This window comes from Trichoderma asperellum, chromosome 7, assembly GCF_020647865.1.
Source record: "Trichoderma asperellum chromosome 7, complete sequence".
Classification (NCBI taxonomy): domain Eukaryota; kingdom Fungi; phylum Ascomycota; class Sordariomycetes; order Hypocreales; family Hypocreaceae; genus Trichoderma; species Trichoderma asperellum.
In genome coordinates, this window is record NC_089421.1 from 3,906,014 (window position 1) to 3,915,330 (window position 9,317).

Sequence of the window (9,317 nt, forward strand, 5' to 3'; positions counted from 1 at the left end):
GCTAGTTTTATATAATATCTAATAATAATTTTATTAATTTATATAACTTTTGCTTTTTATTATTAATTATTATATTAACAATAATACTAGTAATTTTTTAAAGTTAAATTTAACTTTTTTATATATTTTTATTTTCTTAGCTTTATTTTTTTTATTTTATTTTTTTTTTATTTATGCAGGAGGTTTTAGTTATAGGTTTATAAATATATTTTTGCTTTTTTTACTTTTTTTTTAGCTTAGTTATAACTTTAAGAAAATATTCTTTTTTTAAATTATTTATTTTATTTTCTAGTTAATTATAAAGTTATATTTTTTTAACTATAGGTATTTTAATAAAATATTATAGTTTTATAAGCTTAATATATTAAACTTAATATTTTTAGTTTAATTAATAATTATTATAAAGAAATAATTAATTTTATAAATAATAATTATTTTTATATTTATATTTATAATACTAAAGATAATTAATAGTATTTTTTTAATAATATATAATATTTTAAGCTAGTTTATTAAGCTATTGGTAATTAAATTATAATCTAAACTACTGTTTATATAAATCTTAACTAGTTACTAGTTTAAATATTTATTAATTATTAGTTTTTTTTAAATATTTTAGTTAAGTTAATAGTAATTATATTTAAATTAACATTTCTTATATTATTAGCATTTAATTTAATTATTTTATTTTTTAATTATTTAATAATATTTTTTAATTAAAGTTTTATTTTTTTATTTTTTATTTAAATAATTATTAAAGTTATAGTTTCTTTATAAAAGCTTTTAAGTTATTTAATAAAACTAATATTTCTTTTTATAATATTTTCTATAATATTATATATTATAGTTTAAAAAATAATTTATTAAGTAGTTTTTTACTTTAACTTTCTTTAATTACTTGCTTTATTAATTTACTAGTTTATTAAATATATATATTTAGCAGTATATATTATTATATTCTTTTTAATAATATTTTCTATAATTTTTATTAAAAGTATTAAAAATATTATAAATTAGAATATAGTTATAGATATCCTTTAGGTTTTATTTAATAGCTTTTATTTATTTTTATATTTATTTTAAATTTATTTTTTAAGGTAAATATTCTTTAAAATATTACTATATATTTTTTTATTTTTTTTTCTTTTATTTATATTTTTAAAATATATATATAGTTATATTCTTTATTTATTAATTTATAAATATTATATTTTTTATAGTTATAATTAAAGTATTAAAAATAATAAAGGTTATATTAATATATATAAAATAAAATTAATTTATTTAATTTTTATAGTTTTTTATAGTAATAATTTATATTTTATAAGTAATATTATAAGTATTTATATACTATTTTATTAAACTTTAAGCAAGTTTTATTATATTATAGTTTTTAAAAACTATATTAATTATATTATTAAAGTTTATAGTTAAATAGTTTATAAATATAGTATATTCTTTTATATATAATATATAAGTTATCTTTAAGGTATTAGTATTTTTTTATATTTAATTTACTATAAATTATATATTTTAACTTTAGCTTAAAGGTTTATTATTTAAAGTACTTTTTTATTAATTTATTTTCTTTTTTAAAGAGTTTATATATAGCTTTTATATTTTATTACTATTTCTTTTTATAACTATATTAATATTTTTATTACTTTATTTTTTTATTTAAAACTTTTTTTATTTTTTTTTTTATTTTTTTTTAAAATAATAATAAGCTTTTTTATAGCCTGTCTTACTATAAAAATAATATTTTCTTTTAAACTTAATAGCTTTAATAATATTAAAGTTTATTTTACTTAATTAAGTTTTATTATTTTTAATAATATATTTATTTTTTTTCTTTTTTAATTAACTTATAAATAAGGTTTAATAATAGTGCTGTTTTTTTTAGCTTTTTATTTTTACTTCCTTTTCTATTATTAATTATTAATTTTAATAGCTTTTTAAATAAAATTAATAAAATTAATTTTTTGTTAATTTATTTTATAAATTTTATTTTTAACTTTAGGTTTTAAGTTATATATTACAACCTGCCTTTTATAGTTACAATAATAGGTCTATAGGGTAGGCCAAATTGAATTAATATAAAACCAACTTACTAATTACAATAGATTATTAAATTATTACAATAATCTAATAATTTATAAATAGATTATTAATTTTATAAAATAATCTATAATAGATTATTAATTTTATAAAATAATCTATAATAGATTATTAAAATTTATAAATAATCTAGCTTAATGAACTAAATATATAAGTTTACTTCTTATGCTTACTTAAATAACTTAAATAACTAGTTATTAATATAGTTTTATACCTATAGATTAAAAAGCATTTTTAATCTTTACTAGTAACTATTATTATAATATTATTGCCTATAAGGTTTCTTAACCTATTTGCTAATATAAACCTAAAGAACTTATTTTAGGTTTATCCCTTAGGAATCTACCCTATATTAACTATTTAGTATATAGTTTATTATATATTAATAACTTTTATTTAAACAGCTATTAGACCTATAGGCAATATTAAAATAAATAACTTTAAAAACTTTATTAAACCTATAGATTAATCTAGTGTAAAAGAATAAATATAACAGCAAGCACCTCCACTAAACCTACTAAATTTACAAAACCCTATAAGCTATTTAGCTATCCTTAAATAATTAGTTTAATAATTAAAAGCGCAGAGAATTAATAATATATAAAATATTAATATTTTATAATAATAGCTTACTATACTTTATAACCTGCTAGCAGTACTACTAGCTATAGTATTTACTGTAGTTATACCTGTTATATAATCTATTAGAGTAATTGAAAAATAACCTAAAGAAATTCTTAGGTCTTTTTACTTTAATAAGTTTAATAAAAACCTAGCTAAGTTATATAAGTTTTTTAATAATTTTTAAATTTATTTTAAATATTATTTCTTAAACTTTTTTATATTTATTAAACTATTTAAATATATTTAATATATAGGAACTTAAATAAATAAAGTAGCAGGAAATTAAATTAAAGTAATCTTAAAGGATTATTAAAAAAATACCTTTAATAAATAAAAAGCTTAAACTATAGCTATTTTTACTAATTATAGTAATTTTAAAGAAATATTAAAGAAGTCTTTTAAAATTACTAATAAAACCTAAAAAGTAAAAAAGAAATTTAAAAACCTTAAATAAAAAAAACTATATTATTAATATACTTTAATATTCCTTTAGCTATTTATTAAAGTAAACTAAACTAAAGATTTAAAAAAAAAAATTTATTACTATAGCCTAAAACCTAAAGTTAAAAATAAAATTTATAAAATAAATTAATAAAAAACTAATTTTATTAACTTTACTTAAGAAGCTATTAAGATTAATAATTAATAATAGAAAAAGAAGTAAGAATAAAAAACTAAAAAAAAAATAATACTATAACTAAGCCTTACCTATAGGCTAACTAAAGAAAGAAAAGGAATAAGTATATTACTAAAAATAATAAAACTTGGTTAGGTAAAATAAACTTTAATACTATTAAAGCTATTAAGTTTAAAGGAAAATATAATTTCTATAGTAAAACAGGCTATAAAGAAGCTTATTATTATTTTAAAAAGAAATAAAAAAAAAATAAAAAAAATTATAAATAAAAAAATAAAGCAGTAATTAATATTATAAAAAAAGCATATAGGTAAATACTATTACTAAAATACCTTATACTAGCTTTTATTAAACTGCCTGCTATAATAATATATATTTAATATATAAAAGTAATAAAAATAAATTAAAATATTACTTAAAAAAGCTAAAGAAAGTAAAACCTTAAAAAGAAGTTAAAATTAATACTTTAACTTTCTATAAACTACTTAATAATAAAGATTTAAACTTTAGTATAGAATTAATTTATAAATACTGTAGATTTATTAATATTATTTATAAGTATAATAGAAAATAAATAATAATTTAAAAAGAAAATTATAACTGCAATAATTACTACTTATAAAACCTTAATTATAAATATTAAAGATGCCCTAACTATAGATTTATAAAAGAATATTAATATAATTATAAAAGCAAATAGTAATAAAATATAGAAGCTATATATAAACTCTTTAAAGAAAAGATAAATTAATTAAAAAGTACTTTAAAAAATAAAAAAAAGTATAATTTAAAAAAAAATAAAAACTCTTAAATAAAAAAGCTAATAAAAATAAAATTATTTATAATAAAAGTAAAAAAATCTATAAATACAGTTTCTATATAGCTAATAAAAAACACTAATAGTAAATTAATACTTTTTTAAATATACACCCCTTTATAAAACATAAAGCTACCTTTAAAAATATATATAATAGCAATAATATTAATAATAATAAATATTATTAATGCAGTTCTTAAGAACTATAATATAATAAAACTTATTTAAAGTTTAATAAAAAAACATATAAATATTTATAATATTATTTATAAAATATAAACTATTATTATAAAAAGCTATAAAAGTTAAATAAATTAGTTTTATTTTATATATATTAATATAACTTTTATTACTCTTAAGACTTTAATTATAATTATAAAGGATATAATATCTATAACTTATTAAATAAAGAATATAACTATATATATATTTTAAAAGCATAAGTAAAAGAAAAAGAAAAATAAAAAAAAAGGCAGCAATATTTTAAAAAATACCTACCTTAAAGAATAAGTTTAAAATAAGCAAGGGAATAAATAAAGGCTATTAAATAAAACCTAAAGAATGCCTGTAACTGCATTTTAACTTATAATATTTTTAATGCTTTTAATAAAAATTATAAAAAATACTACTAGAAGGAATATAATAATATATACTGCTAAATATATATGCTTAATAAATTAATAAATTAATAAAGCAAGTAACTAAAAAAAGTTAAAATAATAAATTACTTAATAAACTATTTTCTAGACTATAATATATAATACTATAGAAAATACTGTAAGAAAAAACACTAGTTTTATTAAATAATTTAAAAACTTTTATAAAAAAACTATAACTTTAATAATTACTTTAATAAAAGATAAAGAAATAAAACCTTAATTAAAAAATATTATTAAATAATTAAAGAATAAAATAATTAAATTAAATATTAATAGTATAAAAAATATTAATTTAAAATATAGTAAAAAAGCCCTCTGGATATAATTATTATTAACTTAATTAAAATATTTAAAAAGAAGCTAGTAATTAATAGATATTTAAACCAGCAACCAGTTAAGATCTATATAGATAGCAGTTTAGATTGTAACTTAATTACTAATAACCTAGTAAACCGGCTTGGAATACTATATATTGTTAAGAAGACACTATTAGTTATCTCTAGCATTACAAGTATAAATACAAGAATAACTATCACCTACGAGACTGATTGGAATTGGTATACTGTTATATTTAACTATATTACTGATTTACTAGGGTTAAAAGAACTATTAACTAATATAGCATCTTTATAGTAGTAGACAAGCTCTTTAAATAAGTCTACTTCCTACTATATAAAAAGGCTTATACTATAAAAGATCTAGTATATCTTTACATAAGGCATATATTTATAAAATATAAACTATCAGTAGAAATTATATTAAATAAAGGAAATACCTTTACTTTAAAATTCTAGTAAAAATTAATAGCTAAATTTAAAACTTATTATAAGCTAAGTACTATATACTACTTATAAATAAATAAATAAATAAAAAAAATAAACTAGGTTATTAAAGTATATTTATAATACTATATTAACCTTATATAAAATAATTAAGTAAAAAAACTCTTTACAATATAAAATTAATATAAAAGTTTTATTTTAAAATCTATAGAAATTATACTATTTTATATTAATTATAGGTTTATATTAAAAGCCTATAGACTACTTTATAATAGTTTTAATATAGAAAATACTTAAATTTTAGCTAAAGATATAATTAAATTATAAAATAAACTTAAAAAATAACTTAAGTTTATTTAAGATTATATAAAGTAATAAATTAATTATATAAGGATTAAAGGACTAACTCTTTAAAAAGAGAATATAGTTTATTTACTATAGCATTTATATAATAAAAAATTACTAAATATTAAAAGAAATTAATTAAGTAATAAGCTGGATTTTAGAAAACTTAAATTATTTAAGATTTTAAAGAAAATTAAAGAAGTTAACTATAAGTTAGATTTATTTAATAATATAAAATTAAAAACAGCTGTTTTTTATATTTTACTATTAAAAAAAGTATTAGTAAATAAAAAAATAGATAAATTAATTATAAATAAAATTATTATTTAAAATAAAGAAAAAGAATATAAAATTAATAAAATAACTTATATATAAATAAATAAAGAAATAAATAAATAAAAATATTTTATAAAATAGAAAAGGTATAATTTATTTAAAGACTTATAGGTTTTTAAAAAAAAACTTAAAAAGAATGCTTAAGTAATCCTGCAGGGATATTATTAGTCTCTAGGGATAGAAATAATAATAGATTTAGGCTGAATGTAGATTAATTAATAGCATTAATAGACTGGGATAGGTTAGTAGAACTAGATATTAATATAATAGCCTAACAAGCAGCAGCCTCTGCCTCCTTATGCTTATTACAATCTAATTCCTTTAAATCTATAATGCCCTATAAAACTATATATTTTATCTTTTTATACTATATTTTCTTTTACTTATAAAAACACTTAACCTTTATATTACAACCTAAAACTATAAAATATATACTCCAGATATACTATAGACTAATAGGCTAATTAAAGAAAGGATTACAGCTTTAAGAGTAAGCTATCTTAAATAAATTACTATTATAAAAGTAAGCTACTATAAGAGGATTATAATTAAAATCATAAGCCTTATAAAATAACTTACTATATAAGACCATTTATTATGCTTATTAAATATAACTTAAATAGTTAGTTATTAATATAATATTTATATAATAACTAAAATTAAACTCTTATTTAAAGTTATTAGCTATATAACTAAAACTGCTTATAAAATCCTTTATATCTTTTTATTAATATAAACCCAACATTAAAGGTTTATCCTTTAAAAACTAATTACCCTATATTAAATATAGGATTAAAATGTTATATATTAATAACTTTTATTTAAAAAGATACTTTAGATTTTTTAAGTAATTTTAACTACTATAATAACCTTAGGTAACTTTAATACCTCTACCTTTAATTTTATTAAAGATATAAATAAAGACATTAACCTTACTAGTAAACTTAACTAAAATAAGCTTACTACTAAATAGCTTAAAAAACTTATTAAAAAACTATATAAAAAATAAAAAGCACTAGCTTTAGAAAAGAATATTAAAGTTACCCTTAAGCTTTAACCTTTACTAATATATAATAGCAAGCCTATTAAACTTTAATTATTTATTATATAACTTAAGGCTTATTTTTAAAACTTCCTTACTATTCTTAAAAAAGAAAAAAATAAAGTATCTTTTATAGCATTTTATCTTTTAAAACTTGCTTTTAAATAGTTCAGATTAATTTAAAATAATTATATAAAATATAACTTTACTGCTAAAGACATTACTAAAGCTATTTTTAAAAGTTTTAATAAATTTAAAGAAAAACTTAAAAAAGCCTTTAAAAATATTAAAGAAATTAAAATAATTAAAAATAAACTTACTACCATTTACTAAAAAAAAAAGTATTTAAATTATACTATAATATTTTAAGATTTAGTAATATATATTAATTAAAGAAAATCAGCACTTATTAAATAATTCTATAATAAACTTAAACCTAAAATTAAAAAAAAAGTCTATTAAATTAATTAAAAATAATATAATCTTTTATTTTTTATAAAAAAATATATAAAAATAAATAATTTACTATAAAAATTAAAAATAAATCTTTTTAAATAAAAAGGAAAATATTATTTAAGATTTTAAGCAAATTAAGGTAAGAAATAACAAGAACTAATTATTAAAAATAATAATAGTATAGCTAGACCTATAAACCTTAATATAATATAAAAAAAAAAAAAGGAATTTAAATATTATAATTATAAAAAGCTAAACTATATAGCTAAAAACTATAAATCTTTAAAAAAGAAATAATCTATAATTCTTAAGCTAAAAGCAATATATATTATAAATAAAGGCAATAAAACTATTTATTTATTAAAGTAATTAAAATCTTTTAAAAATAATAATAACTATAACTTTTATAAATTTACATTTAAACTTTTAAATATATTTAAAATATTAAATAAAAAAACTAATAATAAAATCCCTAACTAATAACCTATCTCTTAAGTTAATTTCATAAACCTAGTAAACCTAATTAAAAGCATTGCCTTAGAAAATAATAAAAATAATAAATAATATAATTATAAATATTACTTTAAAAAAACTAAAAATATTATATAATATTATAAAAATTTTACCCCTAAAATTATAATATTTAATTTATTTTAATATAATATTATAAATAAAGCAAGCATAAATATAAAAAACACCTTAATAATATTATACACTTACTTAAATAACCTATAAAAGTAAACCTTAAAAACCCAGTATATTATTAAAGCTATTACTATTAATTAAGCACTTATTTAAAACTTTAATTATAAAAAAGTAGTTAAAGAATATAACTACATTAACCTAGTATATCTACTATATTATTAAATTAATTAAATTAATTATATTACTTATAAATATATAAAGTATTTTAAATAAAAAACTAAAAAGAATATTTTTTTAATATACATCCCCTGGTGTATAATATTAAAACCCTATAATAATTTATACTGCCTTATATAAAAAACTACCCAACAATACCAATCCTTTAAAATAGTTATTGTCATAAACTAACTATATAAAATCCCTCTAGTATATACCTCTGGGTAAACTATAGATAAAATAACTAATTAAAATAAAGGAAATGTATTTTTAGTAAAATATATACTTATTTATAAAATAAAACTATAACTTTAAGGAAGTATTTTTATTAAATATAATATAACTTACATAAGTAATAACTATAAAATAACTTACTATATAAAACTATTTATTATACTTATTAAATATAGCTTAAATAATTAATTATTAATATAGCATTTATATAATAACTAGATTAGACTTTTATTTAAAGTTATTAGCTATATAACTAAAACTGCTTATAAAATCCTTTATATCTCTCTGCTAATATAAACTTAATATTAAAGGTTTATCCCTTAAGAATTAAGTTACCTTATATTAAATATAGAATTAAAATATTATATATTAATAACTTTTATTTAAAAAAATACTTTAGATTTTT